The 19,414-nt window shown below is 45.1% G+C and overlaps 1 protein-coding gene across 4 annotated transcripts in view; it reads left to right on the top strand.

Moving 5' to 3' along the window:
• The first annotated feature begins 17,173 nt into the window (after nt 1-17,173).
• RNF144A (ring finger protein 144A) overlaps nt 17,174-19,414 on the top strand; it is a 154,698-nt gene continuing 152,457 nt past the window's right edge. For 3 of the 4 annotated variants that reach the window (XM_023198894.2, XM_023198910.3, XM_023198912.3), the window contains exon 1: nt 17,174-17,406. The gene's annotated coding sequence lies outside the window, so the exon portion shown is untranslated. Of the gene's footprint in view, nt 17,407-18,309; nt 18,385-19,414 lie in introns of all 4 variants that reach the window. The other variant, XM_023198903.3, reaches the window with a different exon arrangement.

The following is a 19,414-nucleotide window of genomic DNA, read 5'->3' on the forward strand; positions in this document are numbered from 1 at the left end:
CTTGAGTAAACTTTTGTTTAAGGTGTAAGGAAGGGGTCCAGTTTCAGTTTTCTGCATATGGCTAGCCAGTTTTCCCAACACAATTTATTAAATAGGAAATCCTTTCCCCATTGCTTGTTTTTGTCAGGTTTGTCAAAGATCAGATGGTTGTAGATGTGTGGTGTTATTTCTGAGGCCTCTGTTCTGTTCCATTGGTCTATATATCTGTTTTGGTACCAGTACCATGCTGTTTTGGTTACTGTAGCCTTGTAGTCTAGTTTGAAGTCAGATCATGTGATGCCTCCAGCTTTGTTCTTTTTGCTTAGGATTGTCTTGGCTATGTAGGCTATTTTTTGGTTCCAAATAAAATTTAAAGTAGTTTTTTCTAATTCTGTGAAGAAAGTCAATGGTAGCTTGATGGGGATAGCATTGAATCTATGAATTACTTTGGGCAGTATGGCCATTTTTACAATATCAATTCTTCCTATCCATGAGCATGGAATGCTTTTCCCATTTCTTTGTGTCCTCGCTTGTTTCTTTGAGCAGTGGTTTATAGTTCTCCTTGAAGAGGTCGTTCACATCCCTTGTAAGTTGTATTCCTAGGTATTTCATTCTCTTTGTAGCAGTTGTGAATGGGAGTTCACTCATGATTTGGCTGTTTGTCTGTTGGTGTAGAGGAATGCTTGTGATTTTTGCCCATTGATTTTGTATCCTGAGACTTTTCTGAAGTTGCTTATCAGCTTAAAAGATTTGAGGCTGAGACAATGGGGTTTTCTAAACATACAGTCATGTCATCTGCCAACAGAGACAATTTGACCTCCTCTCTTCCTATTTCAATACACTTTATTTCTTTCTCTTGCCTGATTGCCCTGGCCAGAACTTCCAATATTATGTTGAATAGGAGTGGTGAGAAAGGGCATCCTTGTCTTGTGCTGGTTTTCAAAGGGAATGCTCCTGGTTTTTGCCCATTCAGTAAGATATTGGCTGTAGTTTTGTCATAAATAGCTCTGCTTATTTTGAGATATGTTCCATCAATACCTAGTTCACTAAGAGTTTTTAGCATGAAGGGTGTTGAATTTTATCAAAGACCTTTTCTGCATCCATTGAGATAATCATGTGGTTTTTGTCATTGGTTCTGCTTATGTGAAGGATTACGTTTATTGATTTGTGTATGTTGAACCAGCCTTGCATCTGAGGGATGAAGCTGACTTGTTCATGGTAGATAAGCTTTTTGATGTGCTGCTGGATTCAGTTTGCCAGTATTTTATTGAGGATTTTCACATCAATGTTCATCAGGGAATATTGGCCTGAAATTTTCTTTTTCTGTGGTCTCTCTGCCAGGTTTTGGTATCAGGATGAAGCCAGCCTTATAAAATGAGTTAGGGAGGAGTCCTTCTTTTTCTATTGTTTGAAATCATTTCAGAAGGAATTTGTCCCAGCTCCTCTTTGTACCACTAGTAGAACTTGGCTGTGAATCCATCTGGTCCAGGGCATTTTTTGGTTGGTAGGCTATTAATTCCTGCCTCCATTTCAGAACTTGTTATTGGTCTATGCTGGGATTCAACTTCTTCCTGGTTTAGTTTTAGGAGGGTATATGTGTCCAGGAGTTTAGCCATTTCTTCTAGATTTTCTAGTTTATTTGCATAGAGGTGTTTATAGTGTTCTCTGATGGTAGTTTGTATTTCTGTGGGATCAGTGGTGATATCCCCTTTATCATTTTTTATTGTGCCTATTTGATTCTTCTCTCTTTTCTTCTTTGTTAGTCTGGCTAGTGTTCTATTTTGTTGATCTTTTCAAAAAACCAGCTCCTGCATTCACTGATTTTTTTGAAGGGTTTTTCATGTTTTTATCTCCTTCAGTTCTGCTCTAATCTTAGTTATTTCTTGTCTTCTGCTAGCTTTTGAATTTGTTTGCTCTTGCTCCTCCAGGTCTTTTAATTGTGGTATTAGGGTGTCGATTTTAGATCCTTCCCACTTTCTCCTGTGGGCATTTAGTGCTATAAATTTCCCTCTAAACACTGCTTTAACTGTGTCCCAGAGATTCTGGTATGTTGTGTCTCTGTTCTCACTGGTTTCAAAGAACTTAGTTATTTCTACCTTCATTTTGTTATTTACCCAGCAGTAATTCAGGAGCAGGTTGTTCAGTTTTCATGTAGTTGTGTGGTTTTGAGCAAATTTCTTAATCCTGAGTTCTAATTTGATTGCACTTTGGTCTTAGAGACTGTTTGTTATGATTTCTGTTGTTTTGCATTTGCTAAGGAGTGTTTTGCTTCCAATTATGTGGTCAACTTTAGAATAAGTGTGATGTGGTACTGAGAAGAATGTATATTCTGTTGATTTGGGGTGGAGAGTCTTGTAGATGACTATTAGGTCTGCTCAGTCCAGAGCTGAGTTCAAGTCCTGAATATCCTTGTTAATTTTCTGTCTTATTGATCTGTCTAATATAGACAGTGGGGTGTTAAAGTCTCCCACTATTATTGTGTGAGAGTCTGAGTCTCTTTGTAGGTCTCTAAAAACTTGCTTTATGAATCAGGGTACTCCTCCTGTATTGGGTGCATATATATTTAGGATAGTTAGCGCTTCTTGTTGCATCGGTCCTGTTGCCATTATGTAATGCCCTTCTTTGTCTTTTTTAATCTTTGTTGGTTTAAAGTCTGTTTTATCAGAAACTAGGATTGCAATCCCTGCTTTTTTTTTTCTTTCCATTTGGTTGGTAAACATTCCTCCATCCCTTTATTTTGAGCCTATGTGTGTCTTTACACATGAGATGGGTCTCCTGAATACAGTACACTGATGGGTCTTGACTCTTCATGCAATTTGCCAGTCTGTGCCTTTTAATTGGAGCATTTAGCCCATTTACATTTAAGGTTAATATTGTTATGTGTAAATTTGATCCTGTCATTATGATGCTAGCTGGTTATTTTGCCTGTTAGTTGACGCAGTTTCTTCATAGTGTCAATGGTCTTTACAATTTGGTATGTTTTTGCAGTGGCTGGTACCAGTTTTTCCTTTCAATATTTAGTACTTCCTTCAGGAGCTCTTGTAAGCCAGGCCTGGTAGTGACAAAATCCCTCAACATTTATTTGTCTGTAAAGGATTGTATTTCTCTTTTGTTAATGAAGCTCTGTTTGGCTGGATATGAAATTCTGTGTTGAAAATTCTTTTTTTAAAAAAAAGTTTCAATATTGGCCCCTACTCTCTTCTGGCTTGTACAGTTTCTGTAGAGAGATTTGCTGTTAGTCTGATGGGCTTCCCTTTGTAGGTAACCTAACCTTTCTCTCTGGCTGCTCTTAACATTTTTTCCTTCATTTTAACCTTGGTAAATTTGACAATTATGTGTCTTGGGGTTGTTCTTCTGGAGGAGTATCTTTGTGGTGTTCTCTGTATTTCCTGAATTTGAATGTTGCCCTCTTTTGCTAGGTTGGGGAAATTCTCCTGGATGATATCCTGAAGTGTGTTTTCCAATTTGGTTCCATTATCCTCGTCTCTTTCAGGTACACCAATTAAACATAGGTTTGGTCTTTTCACATAATCCCATATATCTTGGAGGCTTTGTTTGTTCCTTCACATTCTTTTTTCTCTAATCTTGTCTTCATGCTTTATTTCATTAAGTTGATCTTCAGTTTTTGATATCCTTTCTTTCACTTGATCAATTCAGCTATTGATACTTGTGTATGCTTCATGAAGTTCTTGTGCTGTGTTTTTCAGCTCTATCAGGTCATTTATGTTCTTCTCTAAGCTGGTTATTCTAGTTAGCAGTTCCTGTAACCTTTTATCAAGGTTGTTGTTACCCAATTTCTAATTCTGTCAATTCATGAAACTCATTCTGCATCCAGTTTTGTTTCCTTGCTGGTTTGGAGAAGAGGCACTATGGTTTTTGGGATTTTCAGCATTTTTGTGCTGGTTTTTCCTCATCTTTGTGAATTTATCTACCTTTCATCTTTGATGTTGGTGACCTTTGGATGGGGTTTTTCCACGGGCATCCTTTCTGTTGATGTTGATGTTACTGATTTCTGTTTGTTAGTTTTCCTGCTAACAGGCCCTTCTGCAGGTCTGCTGGAGTTTGCTGGAGGTCCACTCCAGACTTTGTTTCCCTGATTATCACCAGCAGAGGCTGCAGAACAGCAAGGATTGCTGCCTGCTCCTTCCTCTGGAAGCTTTGTTCCAGAGGGGCACCTGCCAGAGGCCAGCTGGAACTCTCCTGTATGAGGTGTCTGTCGACCTCTGCTGGGAGGTGTCTCCCAGTCAGGAGGCATGAGGGTCAGGGACCCACTTGAGGAGGCAATCTGTCCCTTAGCAGGGCTTGAGCACTGTGCTGGGAGATCCACTATTCTCTTCAGAGCCAGCAGGCAAGAACATTTAAGTCTGCTGAAGTTGTGCCCACAGCCACTCCTTCTCCCAGGTGCTCAGTCCCAGTGAGATGGGAGTTTTATCTATAAGCCCCTGACTGGGGCTGAGGCTGGGGCTACTGCCTTTCTTTCTTTCCTTTCTTTCTGATGGAGTCTGGCTCTGTTGCCCAGGCTGGAGTGCAGTGGCCTGATCTTAGCTCACTGCAGCCTCTGCCTCCTGGGTTCAAGTGATTCTACTCCCTCGGCCTCCTGAGTAGCTGGGATTACAGGTATGCACCACCATGCCCATCTAATTTTTGTATTTTTAATAGAGATGGGGTTTCACCGTGTTGGTCAGGTTGGTCTCGAACACCTGACCTTGTGATCCACCCGCCTTGGCCTCCCAAAGTGCTGGAATTACAGGTGTGAGCCCGGCCGGGCTGCTGCCTTTCTTTCAGAGATGCCCTGCCCAGAGAGGAGGAATCTAGAGAATCCGTCTGGCTACAGCCGCTTTGCTGTGCTGTGGTGGGCTCCACCCAGTTCGAATTTCCCAGCAACTTTGTTTGAACTGTGAGGAGAAAAGACCTTACTCAAGCCTCAGTAATGGCAGACGCCCCTCCCCCCACCAAGCTCAAGTGTCCTAGGTCGACTTCAGACTGCGGTGCTGGCAGCAAGAATTTCAAGCCAGTGGATCTTATCTTGTTGGGCTCTGTGGGGGTGGTATCCGCTGAGCAAGAGCACTCGGCTCCCTGGCTTCAACCCCCTTTCCAGGGGAGTGAGTGGTTCTGTCTCACTGGTGTTCCAGGGGCCACTGGGGTATGAAGAAAAACTCCTGCAGCTAGCTCAGCGTCTGCCCAAATGGCTGCCCAATTTTGTGCTTGAAACCCAGGGCCCTGGTGGTATAGGCACCCGAGGGAATCTCCTGGTCTGTAGTTTGTGAAGACCATGGGAAAAGCATAGTATCTGGGCTGGATAGCACCGTTCCTCACAGCACAGTCCCTCACAGCTTCCTTTAGCTAGGTGAGGGCATTCCCTGACCCCTTGTGCTTCCTGAGTGAGGCGATGCCCCACCCTGCTTTGGCTCACCCTCCATGGGCTGCACCCACTGTCCAACCAGTCCCAATGAGATGAACCAGGTACCTCAGAAATGCAGAAATCACCCACCTTCTTTGTTGGTCTCACTGGGAGCTGCTGACCAGAGCTGTTCCTATTTGGCCATCTTGCCAGTCCTCCAAGTCAAGTTTAATTATACAAAAACCCCATATATGCTTAGGAAAACTATAGCAAGTCCACCTCAGATACTACTAAAATAGACTTAAAAGATCAGAAAGATTGTAAAAATATTTATTTTTATTATTAAAAAATACACATTTGGAGGATATTTGAAAACAGTAAAACAAAATGAAGGAAATTAAAATTACCATAATTGTGTCACATAGAGGTAACTGGTAATCTAGCTTACATCTTTCCAGTCATATATATTGCTTAGTAGAATTGCATTCATACTCAATAATTTTATTTTTCACATGTCTTCTGAAGTTTTTTAAAGTCAATTAGCATTTTATACTTTAATGAGAACAGCCAGTTCTCAGCAATTCACACTAATAGATGAGAAAACATTCAATGGCATTAAAAAGTCAGAGTTAACTTGAGAAAAACCACTGGATTTGGTTTTTGAGTTGTTTACATATTTGTTTATGGATGTGAGTGGTATCCTATTAATTTTGGTAATATTCTCTACACACACACACACAGATACACAAATAAAAACAAAGCTTCTCTGTGAAAGTTCATTCTTGGGGAATCTGGAAAACTGCCCAAACATTGTTTACTTTGTTTACTTTTTTCATTCAGGGCCGCCTCAACTTGTTTCTAAACCCCTCTCAGCAACACATCTGAATAGACTGACCTTTATCAGTTCTCTTCCTGGGTTATACTCAACTTTATCTTTTATGTTTTCTGACATCTACTCGTGTGAATAACCAGAAAACCTTTGTATATGTGTAGCTGGTGCCATCTGCTTTTGTGAAGAATACCTCATTTTTTCATTAAATCATAACTCAGATATCACTTTTTCCTGGAAGCCTAGTAGACAGCAGGCATTCGAATGCTGGTTGAGTCAAACTGACCTGAATTAGTCAGCTCAGGCTGCCATAACAAAATACCATATACCATGTGGCAGAAACAACAGACACGTATTTCTCTGGAGGCTGGAAGTCCAAGATCGGTGCCAACTGTTTCAGTGCCTGGTAAGTCTTCTCTCCCTGGCTTGCAGATGGCTGCCTTGTCCCTGTTCTCATACAGAAGAGAGAGAGAGAGATCTCTCTCCTCTTACAAGGCCACCATCCTTTTGCATAAGGACTTCATTTGAACTTAACTACCTGCTAAAGACCCTGTGTCCAGATGTGGTCACAGTGGGGATCAGAGCTTTGACATGTGAATTTTGGAAGGAGACAGTTCAGTCCATAGCATGACCCATCATTGAAACAGTAAGATGTAGTATACCTAATAGATTTGACCTGACTTTGTTGCCATTTAATAGATTTGACCTGAATTTGATGGCAATTAATAAAGCCACTTCTATTGAAATAGGCAGTGCTGTGAGTAGTATGACTTGGTGACACCTGGAAGTTTCCTGTTGCCTCCCTCATCTGTGACAGAGCCTGAAATATCTTCGTTGTGATTAAACTTGCAATTTCTGCACTGATTTTCTGTAAAACTGAGGGAGTTTGGGGAAGTAGCAAACATTAATCTTGTTCTTCCAGTTGCCGTGGCGATGAGTCAGCCCCACCTTTCTCTCAGGTATTGGCCAGGAGAGAGAAAAGAAGGGAACAGAGAGCAAACTGAAGCTATTTCCTACCTATTTGCCTACCATAACCTGGTGATGCATGGCAAGATCCTTGTAGTTGAAAGGTTTAATTCAGGAACAGCTGGGTGCATATCTACCGTGTGGTGAGACCTGTGCCAGACGCTGTGGGGAATATCCAAGAAGAAGAGTTAGGCTTTTCAACTTTGAGAAATTTGCAAATGTTAGGACAAGAGTTAGACACATGAGAGAGTTAAACAACTGAGTAAGAGAGGCAAAGCAGTGATAGAAAAGGCACAGGCCATGGAGACAGCCCGGCTTGAGCTGCAGTACTGTGTTTGATTAAGGGTGAGATACTTAGGTTCACAAAGGCCCAGTTTCTTCATCAGCAAAATGAGGGATCAATGCAGATTAGAGTAAGGACTTGAGTTAATTACACAAGCAGCTCCTGGTGGCCTCTGGTAACTACTACCAGTAACTGATGAGTTCACATCGCGTGAAAGCCATTCTTCATAATCTGAGGTAATGCAGGGCAAAATAGATAAAATCTCATGTCACAGTTTCAAGTCCTGATAATTGTCATGAGCAAAAAGAGAGGACATTTGGATTTGGGGGAGGAACACCTTAGAGAACAGGAGGCTTAAGACGGCTGCCCATTAGTTAACTTACTCATTTAGTATGCACCTATGATATATCAGGTTTTATAGCAAGTGCTAAAAACGCAAAGATGAGCATGAGATTGTTTTGTTGCTAAGGTGCTCAAAGTTTAGTGGAGAAGGCAGTCTTGTAAACAAATAGGTAAAATAAGTGTTGAAGGATGGTAGAAGTAGCAACAAAGTTTTCACACACACACACACACAAAATACATGACTGACTCTGGTCTCTCATTCTACATCGTAATGGGAATATTGAGATGAGTGCTTCCCCAGAGCTCAGGTCTGAAAAATTCGGTAGAACATAAACTTCTAAAAATGTTCTGACTACTCATCCATAAAAAAGAATGAATTCATGGCATTTGCAGCAACTTGAATGAGATTGGAGACCATTATTCTAAGTGAAGTAATTCAAGAATGGAAAACCAAACGTTGTATGTTATCACACTTAAGTGGGAGCTAAGCTATGAGGATGCAATGGCATAAGAATGACACAGTGGGCTTTGGGGACTCAGTGGGAAAGGGTCGGATGTGGGTGAGGGATAAAAGACTACAAATTGGGTGCAGTGTGTACTGCTCGGGTGATGGGTGCACCAAAGTTTCACAGATCACCACTACAGAATTTACTCATGTAGCTAAACACCACCTGTTCCCCCAGTAACCTATGGAAAGAAAAAACAAAACAAAAAAACGCTCCACTCTGTTTTGTGAAGGGTCCAATGTCGGCCTTCAAGTGGCTTCAAAAATCAGAGACACAGAAATGTGCGAAGCAACTGGATATAAGACAGCACACAGTGGTGGGAACCAGGGCGAGGTAGAAAACATACTCCTCTTAGAGGCATTCAAGTTTTATAAAACATGACACTCCCCAAGTGAAATACCTCTGAAGATCTGACTTGTCTTATCAGATGCCTGTCTTCAAATTCAAGTCTCAGTGCCACCATGACTATCCCCTAATTTATTCAATGGTATGTCAGGCATTAGCTGTTCACTGAAAACTGCTAACCTTAATCATTGTTCCTTGAAGGAAATATTTTTACTCCCTGTTATAAAGACTTTGAGTAGTCTTTCATACCCCCTTCCGTGAACATGAGAAAATTTTACTTTCTCACCTTCTTTCAGTTAAGCAAAGCTACTCGTTCTGGCCAATGATGAGTGCGTTTAACTGCTGGTACAAGGCTTTACAACATTTGCTTTTGGGTCTACAGTGATTACAGAGGAGGTCTAATGTTGAGATGGCTGAGTCTAAAAACAGGCAACCTTGATCTTGTGTGCTTATTGGGAGGATAGTATTGAAGAGACAAATATGGTCATAGCAAACTGCATATATGGGACAGTTCACCTTTTGAGATTACTTGTTACTGTAACACAGATTAGCCAGTCCTAACCAAAATGATCCCATAAGAAATAACATTCAGATTGTCTAAGGCTAATGATGGAGATACAATTTCAGTAGGGGTTAAGGCATTTGGACTTCATGGTCACATTTCACAATATTGACCAAGATTTACATTCTCCGTGGGGGTGGCTCTACAACTGATAGAATCACAATAATCTCGGCCTTGGGGGAATGCGCCTATGCCTCCTACCAGTGGATACACGATTCTTCTCTTAACTTAAACTATATGGTCCTTGAGGGTAGAGAGCATATTTTAGCAGCTAACAATTTTTGAGCCCTGAAGCAGGGATGGCAAGTATGGTGTTAAGTGCTTTGACTAGTTTTTATTTTAAATGCTCAGAGAAACCATATAAGAGAAGTGTAATCATCCCTTATTTTATAGCTGGAGCGGAGGAAGTCTAACTGACATGACCGCATGCACAGCTAGATCTTGATGAAACATAGACTGACTTTGGCAGCCAAGACCAAACCAAGCTCAGGGAGGTGGCTTTGTCCTCCTTCCTTCCAAACTGCCTGGGACTCAGCTTCTGGGTTTCTGGGTTTTATTTGTTGTTGTTATTTGTTTGTTTCCATCTGTGAAGCCTGCTCCCCTCTTGATGATTAGAAACTATGAGTGCATGTCTTCTTTGGAGGAAGTGGCTTGTGGCCTTGCCCTGTGATCCTCTGATAAGAATATGTTCTCAGAAATACAACCCAATAGACCAAACTTTCACACAAAGATATGAAATGAGAGAAGAAGGAAGGAGAAGACAGATGGATAGAGATCTTCATACACATGCAAGATGGGGAAAGGAGAAAGAGGAATTTGCATTCTTTCATTGGAATATGACATTCTTTCATGTCTGATGCCAAACATACAAATATAATATAATAAGAGAGTAATAAAAGTGGTGTGAGCACAACTCAGCAGAAAGATTGGCTAACCCAGGGGGGTGACAGAAATGTTACTAGAGGTGTCAGTGGTGCACTGAAGTTTAAAAGAGTATGAGAAATTTTCCAGGCTGTCAAGGAAAAGGCATGGGGATTTGATGAGAGTGTTTGCGTTTGTTATTGCTGTTGATGGGGGTAGCGATGGGGTGTGTGTGTGTGTGTGTGTGTGTGTGTGTGTGTAGAAGGAAAGAAAGAGAGAGAGAGGAATTTTTAAGTACTGTATGTATTTTAAGGAGATTGAATAATCTAAGGTTAGGAGCATTTAAAATAATAGCAGAATAAAAGTCAAATACTTAGAAACACACAGCAATGAAACAAAATGATCTCTAAAGGGGCTTTTAAGTATGTTTCAGTCCACAAGGGGTCTCTATAGCCCCTATTCTTATTTTTATTCCCACCATCCCCCAGAACTTTCCATTCTTAGGTGACATCCAAGGCTCTATCCATTCCTGCTCCAGCCCACCTGCCACCCTTATCCACAAAACCTGCTGGTCCTACCAAGTCAGACAATCTATTGTCAGGAAAATGTTTTGTGATTCTCTTCTTCTGCAGTCTTGCTGGAGCTCACTTTCCCCATCTTACTGCCTCAGGTCAGGTTCCCTGGGAAACAGACTCTGGAGATGGAGGCTGGCTGTTAAGAGATGCTTAGGAAGGGTTCCTGTAGAAGAATGAGGAAGCAGGGGACCTGGGATGCCTTTGCTGGGGAACTCTGGGGCTAGGGAGCCCTTCAGTGTGGTCCCAAGGTATGCCAAGTGGTGCAGGCATTAGCCTTTCCTGGATCAGGCAAGCTGTTTTGGAAGCAGTTTTACAGGAGGCAGCTACCTTTGGCCAAGGTTGATTCCTGGGATGCGAGCCTTCCACATCCAACAGTCTCAGGTCATGGGTTTGGTTCTGTAGGGAATCTGCATGAAGTATTCAAGCATCCACCTTGCGATATATCACCTGAGCCCTGTTCAGTAGGTAGAGCAGCAAGTCCTTCTTCTCCCCCGTGGCTCTTTATTTTAAACCTCATGTGTTACCACCTGGCAGCATTCACTAGGAATGAGTGGTGGGCACCTGATTTGTTGTCCAGGACACAGACCCAGATTCTGTACTGTGTTCCCCTTCCACCTATCTGCTACCTGAATTTCTTCCAGGTTCCCATCTTTTCCTAGCTGTTGGCTATCTGCCTCAAATGTGCTCTCATGTCTAAGACTGAATGACTTACTCTGCCTTCCTAGCACTGTACTTGGGCTCTCCTTCAAGACTCAAGTACCTATGAATTGCTGCTACTCAAAACCAGTTTACAGTGAATGTGTTAGCTTTAGTTGTTAGTTTAGGCAAGACCATGCTGCACTAACAAATAAACCCTAAAATTTCAATAGCTTAATGCATGCAGGTTCAGATTCTCCTGAGAATCATCTTACCAGTGGGCAACCCACAGATCCAGCAGACTCCATTTGGTGGTCCCACCACCTCCATATGTGGTTCTGTTATCACTGGGATGGGGATGGGCAAGTTCAGTGTCATGAAGGTCTTCTCTTTGCCTTGGCCTAGAAGTGAGGCTTGTGTCTACAGTCTATGGAACAAAATGAGTCACATGCCCTGGCCTGACTGTGAGAGGGCCAGAAAATCTAGGAAAGTGCATGGCTATTTAGTGAGCACTAAATGTTTGCCCACAGTGAAGTCTGTCTGCTGTTAAATATAATCATTCTTGGAGACTTGAGAAAGCCTTTAAAAATTTTGTCAAGCCCCAGGGGCCATATTCAATTGATTACCATAGAAAGGCAGTGTAATAAAAAGTTAAAAGACCTCTGAATCAGCCTTCTGTAATAGTACCACATGTGCCATGAGCAAGCAGGGATCCCGGATCTGGCACAGCCTCGGTAAACCTCCGTGTTTCCATAAGTGAAGTGAAAAGATCAGACAAAACTTTCTCTCGGGTCCTTTTCAGTTCTAAGTAGAATCTATGGAGCTTGCATTTGAGTCATGCATAGAAGATCTGGTTAATAGAGAACCATGGAATGTTCTTTCTTACATCCAACAAATGTCATTTCTTACATTCAACAAATTTTTATTAAGTGTCTAGAACTTATCTTGCCATTGCTGGATATGATGGCAAACAAGAGAGACACATCTCTACTTTCTAGGAGAATGCTAGGAAAAAAATCTTTACTTTTAAGTCACATGTTAATCTTTTCATTTATTGTCATTTATCTTGCCACCTCTGTGTAACACTTTTATTTTTATTATAACGCTTGTTCTCTAAGTTGTAGTCATGAGTAGACACTTTCCACGTGCTTGTATTAGTTTGCTAGGCCTGGTGAAATAAAGTACCACCTTCCAGGTGGCTTAAACCACAGAAATGTATTGTCTCACAGTTCTGGAGGTGTATTAGGGTTCTTCAGAGACACTGAATCAATAGGAGAGAGAGAGAGAGACAGAGAGATTTATTATGGGAATTGGCTCACGTAATTATGGAGACCAAGAAGTCCCACCATCTGCTGTCTGCAAGCTGGAGACTCTGAAATACTGGTGGTGGAATTCAGTCAGAGGCCAAAGGGCTGAGAACCTAGGGGTGGAGTGGGGAGGGGGAAGCACGCTGTCACATACATGCTGGAATCCTGAGGAATCCTGAGGCCCAAGAACCAGGAGCTCTGAAGTCAGGGGGCAGGAGAAGATGGATGTGCCAGCTGGAACAGAGGGAGCATTTGTGCCCTTCCTCCTCTTTGTTCGGGCTCTCCCGAGATTGGGTGATGCACGTGGGTGAGGGCAGATCTTCTTTAAGGATTCAAATGCTGATCTTATCCAGAAACACTCTGAGAGATGCACACAGACACACTGTCTTACCAGCTTTCTGGGTGTCCCTTAACCCAGTCAAGTTGACACTTAACATCAACAATCACAGGGGGCTAGAAATCTAAGTCAAAGCTCTGGCAAGATTGGTTCCTTTTGAGGACTGTGAGGAAGAATCTGGTCCAGGCTCCTCTTCTAGCTCCTGATGCTTTGCTGGTCATCTTTGGTGTTTCTTGGCTTGTGGAAGCATCACCCAAATCTTTGACTTCAGTTCACCTGGTGTTCTCCTTGTGTGTGTCTGTGTCCAAATTTCCCCTTTACATAACACCAGTCATATTGGATCAGAGCCCACTCCAGTATGATCTCCTCTTAACTAATCATATCTGCGATGACCCTATTTCCAAAGAAGGTTACATTCTGGGGTACTGGGGCTTAGAACTTCAGTGTATGAATTTTAAGGGGACACAAGATGTCCGTGGCAGTGCTGTGTTAAGTGACTGGAAGAATGAATTTCCTTCTTCACTTGCACTTTCTTTCTTGAAGTTTTGTTTGAAGCTGCTTGAAGACATCTCTGCATCCTGTCTTATGTGGATGCCACACCCACTGCAGAGATTACTTGAGATGTCAAGGTTGGAGAAGAAAGAGAGGGTGCTTTTGAAGGGAGGAGGGTAAGAGTACAGACAAGGGAAGCTGTGTCAGTCTGTTCTCACACCGCCAAGAAAGACATGCCCAAGACCAGGTAGTTTATAAAGAAAAAGAGGTTTAATGGACTCACAGTTCCACATGACTGGGGAGGCCTCACCATCATGGTAGAAGGCAAGGAGGAACAAAGGCACAGCAGTCAAGAGCATTTGCAGGGGAACTCCCCTTTAAAAACCATCAGATCTCCTAAGACTTATTCGCTGTCATGAGAATGGCACAGGAAAGACCCACCCCCATGATTCAGTTACCTCTCACTGTATCCCTCCCACAACATATGAGAATTATGGGAGCTACAACTCAAGATGAGATTCAGGTGGAGGCACAGCCTAACTGTATCAGAAGCTTTGCCAAGAAGACCCTGAGAGTAGCGGGAACTCTCCTCTGTTCCTTGGCATTACCCTGGGAAGTCTGTGTGGTTCACCTGGGGACTGTGCCTCCGGCAGGAAAGCCTTGTGCAGTCTGCTCCTGAGAGAAGGCATGGCTTCCTCAATGAGACGGTCAGTAGTACAGACGGGCTGAAGATGAGAGGTTACATTCCACATTCCCAGAACCATAATATCTCCCAGATTCCTGTGTGTCCCTAAGGAGAGAGTCAGAATGAGAACTGGCATTTAATTTCCTGCTACCCTAGAGAAACAAGAAATGGAATTTGTTAATTTTTAAAATTAAAAAATGTGAATTTTCTATATTTATGGAATGTGTGATTACAAATTCACACAAACTCGCCTAATTTTTTTTCTTTTTTTCTTTTTTTTTTTTTTTTTTTTTGTTTGAGACCGAGTTTTGCTCTTGTTGCCCAGGATGGAGTGCAATGGTACAATCTTGGCTTACTGCAACTTCTGCCTCCCAGATTCAAGAGATTCTCCTTGCCTTAGCCTCCCGAGTAGCTGGGATTACAGGCATATGCCACCACGCCTGACTAATTTTGTGTTTTTAATAGAGATGGGTTTCTCCATGTTGGTCAGGCTGGTCTCGAACTCCCGAACTCAGTTGATCTGCCTGCCATGGCCTCCCAAAGTGCTGGGATTATAAGCATGAGCCACCAAGCCCAGCCCGTTGTCTAATTTTTTTAAAAAAATTCAAGTGTGAGTCTAAGCTTCCCTTGATTTCATGTCTAGAAGAGAAGTGTCAGAATAGCTGTCTGCTTTCCCAGCCTCTGGGCCTTTTGCTGCAGCACTGAGTTGCCAGCCTGCTTCCCATGAGCAGAGAATTTTACCCATCTAGTAATCAGGAAGAGCTTGTTCAATGAGTGAAGGGTGAGTCACACTGCATTGGCACAAACACTTGGCAACAATGAGTGTCCTTTACAATGGGCTGCATGGGACAGCCCTCTGGGGGAGATGGGCCAGCCAGACCTGAATAGGGGGCTGGATTAAAAACTGACAGTGACAGCTGGAAGTGAACTTGAGAGACCCAACAAACTTGTTGTTGGAGAGAAGTAGGGCAGCTGCTCAGAGGCATAGCTCAGAGGACAGGATTTCACTCAGTATTTATTGAGCGCTTATTATGTTCAAGGCCCTAAGAGGGAATATGTAGAAAAACGCTGTTCTCTAGAATCTTAAGATCTAAGCATCAGAGAGTGAATGCCACAAACAGTAAGTGTGGCAGATGCCATGACCAACATAGACAAAGACTAAGTATTACACCAGCTCAGAGATCAGAGATCTGGGGATGGGGAACGCCATGATAGGCTGGGAAGTCTTCGCAGAGAAAACTGCATCTGAATGCCTTTTGAGGCCTGCTGCAAACTGTACTTTCAATGCCAGTGGCCCCCTCACTATCTCCCCAACAATGATTGCATTCACAAAGACAGAGCAGGGGAATGAAGTCACATGTGTTACCACATGAGCAATTACAAGTCTCAGTTGGGTTAGGGCGGTTTTGCACCTTAACTCTCTTCCTGCAGCCCCAGATGCTCCTATGCAGTCCCCCAGCTTGACTCTTATACCTCTGTATGTCATGAGAACGCCTGCATCTTAATACAGACCCCTTTATTGTGGGGAACACAGTACAACGTCCACTTCTTGTGCATTTGCAGGCACCCACCCATGCATTTCCCGAATCCTTCATTCATAAGTAGTACTCAACCAAGAACTTCTCTGGTATCCCAATTCGGACATGGGAGGTGTGAATATATTTTTCATAAAGCTCAGGCCTTTATGCAGAACTATTTTCATCTTCTAGTGAGAGGCTGGAGTAACAAAGTGCTGTTGTTAAGATTCTTCCCATTGTGCATTTTTCTTGAATAATGACATTTCTAAAAAGAATCTGAAACCGAGGCATTAGAAGGCAAGTGCTCGTTCATATCTTTGAAGGGTCAAATATTTACCAGAATAACTTCTCAATACAGAGGAGGCAGATTTATTTTATTTTATTTTACTATAAAAATGCATGTGTAGCAGAAGACAAATTATGCAGAGCTTTGAGTTAGTTAATAATCATCTGATTTAATTATTTGGAGAAATGAGACAAATTGTAGCTAAGGACTATGGAGTTGCTTTAGTTTGCCAGTTATATTTAATTTGACTATTTATTGAGAGACAAAGTCTTACTCTGTTGCGCAGGCTGGAGTGCAGTGATGCAAACACAGCTCACTTCAGCCTTGAACTCCTGGGCTCAAGCAATACTCCTGCCTTGGCCTCCCAAAGTGCTGGGCTTACAGGTGTAAGCCATGGTGCTCGGCCTATTTGACTTGTTTAATCCCTCCCAAGAACTCATACATACTATTGCCACCTCATTTTCCACATAAGAAAATAGAAGCACGAAAACGTTAAGTAATTTGCTTAATGGCTAGTAGGTGGTAAAGCTTGCATTTAGATCACACAGTGTGGAGGGTCTGCTATTAAGGAAAAACGACGGTCTAGTGGGGTTTCCGTTTAATATTGCAGAAAAAAGAATCTTTGTATTGAAGAAGGTGTTATTTCATGCATACTCGTAGGTTTTGTTCATATATGCACATCTGACATATAATTTGTGTAACTTGAAGCTCCTATGGGGAATGGCAGAACATACAGGAATTCTACTAATACCTTCGCAGATCTTAGATTCCAACAAGCTGGATACCTTAAGAAAAAGAAATTGCTATGCTTGGATCCCAGATGTCCATTCCACCTTTTGGGACCACCCGGGGGGCGGGCCCTCTCTTCTCCATCCTTCTAGACAAGCAGGTAGTGGGATGAACAGACAGACTTTCCTTGTGAGGGTTGGCTCAGGAAGGCTCTGGGCTCATCTCACAGCCCCCCCAGCAAGGGTCTGGGACGCAGGTGCTGGCTCCGGTGGGGTCTGCAGCAGAGCAGGACCGGAGCCCAGGGCGCAGCTGCGCAGCTTAACGCCGGTTCGCGCCCTGGTTTAGAGCGCTGGGCTGGGTCACCCCTTCTTTCCTAGCTTGCTGATATGTGTTCCCTCGGTGTGGGAATCAGGGGAGTGTCTTCTGGAGGCCACTAAAGCAGGAGTAGCATTTTCATGTTAGTGTGCGCAGGCGGTCTCCGCAGCCTCTCCTGGTCTCGGAGCTTGTCCTGGGGGCCTGCGGGGCGGCTCCCGGCCTCGGGCGGGTGCAGGCGGGCGGCAGGGGGCGCTGTGCGGCTCGGGGCGGGGGCGGGGCCGAGCTTGCCGCGTGCCCGGCCTCTGTGCGCGCTCGCGCCCCGCCCGCGCCGCCGCCGCCTCTCCCCGCGCGGGCTCTCGGCAGGCGGGAGGCAGCAGGGCCGGCGTTGCAGAGCGGGCTGTGCGGGCTGCGCGGGCGCGGCGAGGCGCGGGCTGCAAACGGAGGGCACCCGGCACCCCGCAGCCGGTACCGGCGGAGCCGTCGGAGCCGCGCACCGCGGACGAGCAGGCCCAGGTAGGGTGACGCGCGTCCCCTTTGTGTCGGCATCGCCCGGGCCGGCCGCCGAGCGGGGAGGGCGGGACGCGGCACTGCGGTGCCGGCCTTGGTGCTCGGGGCTTGGGGCCGCGCCTGCCCCGCTGGGTCCTGCCCGGGCGCCGGGTGGCAGCGGGCGGGGGGCAGCGTCCCTGGCGGGGACTCGCGGGCTCGGTGCAGAGGACGCCCGCCCTGCCCTGCCCATGTCCCTGCCCTCGTCCCTGCTCTGCTCCTGCCCCTGTCCTGCCCTACCTCTCGCTGGTGGCGTCCGCGCCTCAGCGCAGTGGGCGCTTAGGGACCTGGCGGCCCCCTGCTTGCGCTGCGCGGTCGCGGGTCTGCGCTGCGGCGCGGGATCAGGGCGCCCCGGGCCAGGGTCCCGCGGGCGATCTGCCGGCGGAGGCTTTCATGGTTCGGGGCCCCGCCCGCAGACCCTGGGGCTGGAGCCTCAGCCCCAAGAGCAGGTCTGGGAAAGGACTACGCGCCCGGGGCACCGCCACCGTCAGGGAAGGTCGGAACTGGCCAAGAGGACGTCCTGCACATCCCCTGCGCGCGGGGTCCCCAGCCACTACTGCCCTCAGTACCCACCGCGAGCCCTTTCCCGGGGAATGAGCCGCCGCCCAAGCCCCGGAGTTCCCTGCGGGTCTTACCCACCCCAGCCTCCGGCCGCCGCCCCCAAGCCGCCTGCACTGTGCTTGGCTCCCAGCTGTTGGGTCGCTTATGCCATCCTGGAGGCTTTCTGGTTCTGGGGTGAAGGGGTGACTTCTTTAATCTAATGGTCTTCGTAGGCAGGCCTCAGGATGTCCACTCCAAAGTTCGTGGTCTTTTTTCTAGCCAATAATAATTTTTAAAATCCTTTGAACAAATATCCTGCGCTGCCTCCTGCAGGGTCAAGGCTGGAGTAACAGAGGAGTGAGACAAGGCCCCAAGAAACTATCCCCAGTGGATCCCTGCTGCCCTGCGGTGAGAGGGGGTCTGGCTCCTGCATTGGGAGACTGGGAAGAAAGCACTTCCCGTAGTGGGGCCTGGGAGATGGAAGGAGGACATGCCCCAGTGAATGGGGCTGGGGTTGGGGGTTGAGAGTTGATCCTGGCACCTAAGATGCATTTGTAAATGGAATGCCAGGCAGAAAGTAAGTTGGTGTAGGCGCCTGTGGAGCTGTGGGAGTCCCTAGGAGTCAGGGTGGCTTTGCAAGGGAGGGAGTGTCTGAGTCAAAGCTTGCAGGTGGGGCAGGCCCGAGGTGGCAGGAAGGGCCTCTGTCCAGAAAGAGCTGCTCCAGCAAAGGAAGGGGGAGGGACACCGTGAACTTTCCCAGGGGGTTCACCCAGTGGCTCCAAAGGAGACAATAGCCTTTTTGATTGTATTCTCTTCTCCAGTACTGAGATTAGGGAACCTCGTTTTCTGCACTTTTCTAGTGCCTTTTACATTTTTGTTTTTATTTTTAAAGCGTGCAAAGGAAATGTGACTAGAGGGGTCAAATGAGGATAAATCGTGAAATCTTTGAATTCTAGGCCAAGACTTTGGGTTTGACTCTGTGTCAGTGGGAGCCATTGATGGTTTTGGAGGAGGAGAGTGATCTGAGCCCTGCTCCAGAGTGATTGCCACAGTGTTGAGTGGAAGGGAAGGCATGGTGACGTGCCTACTGTGGCTTCAGAGTCAGACCCCCACTGGCTGTGGACTTCCACCTGCATCAGGCATCGAAGGTTGTGCATGGATTGAGGACCTCGTGAGAAAATGGGTGCAAATAACCCAATTTTAACGGGATGGACATTTTCCAGACCCAGTGCAATTTGATTTTTGCAGTTTGTGTTTTTAAAGAGGCCCTGATTCTGATGTCAGGAACTCTGGAAGAGGAACTAATGAAGGGCAAACTCAGTTGCACAATGCAGGCACCCCCAGGTCATCTGTGCCATGAGGACTTGGGAAACTCAAAGAGCATTGTAAAATGTATATATTTTATAAATAGATTCCAGTGCCCTCAGCTTGCTAGTTG

The sequence above is a fragment of the Piliocolobus tephrosceles genome, chromosome 15, assembly GCF_002776525.5.
Source record: "Piliocolobus tephrosceles isolate RC106 chromosome 15, ASM277652v3, whole genome shotgun sequence".
NCBI classification, from domain to species: Eukaryota; Metazoa; Chordata; class Mammalia; order Primates; family Cercopithecidae; genus Piliocolobus; species Piliocolobus tephrosceles.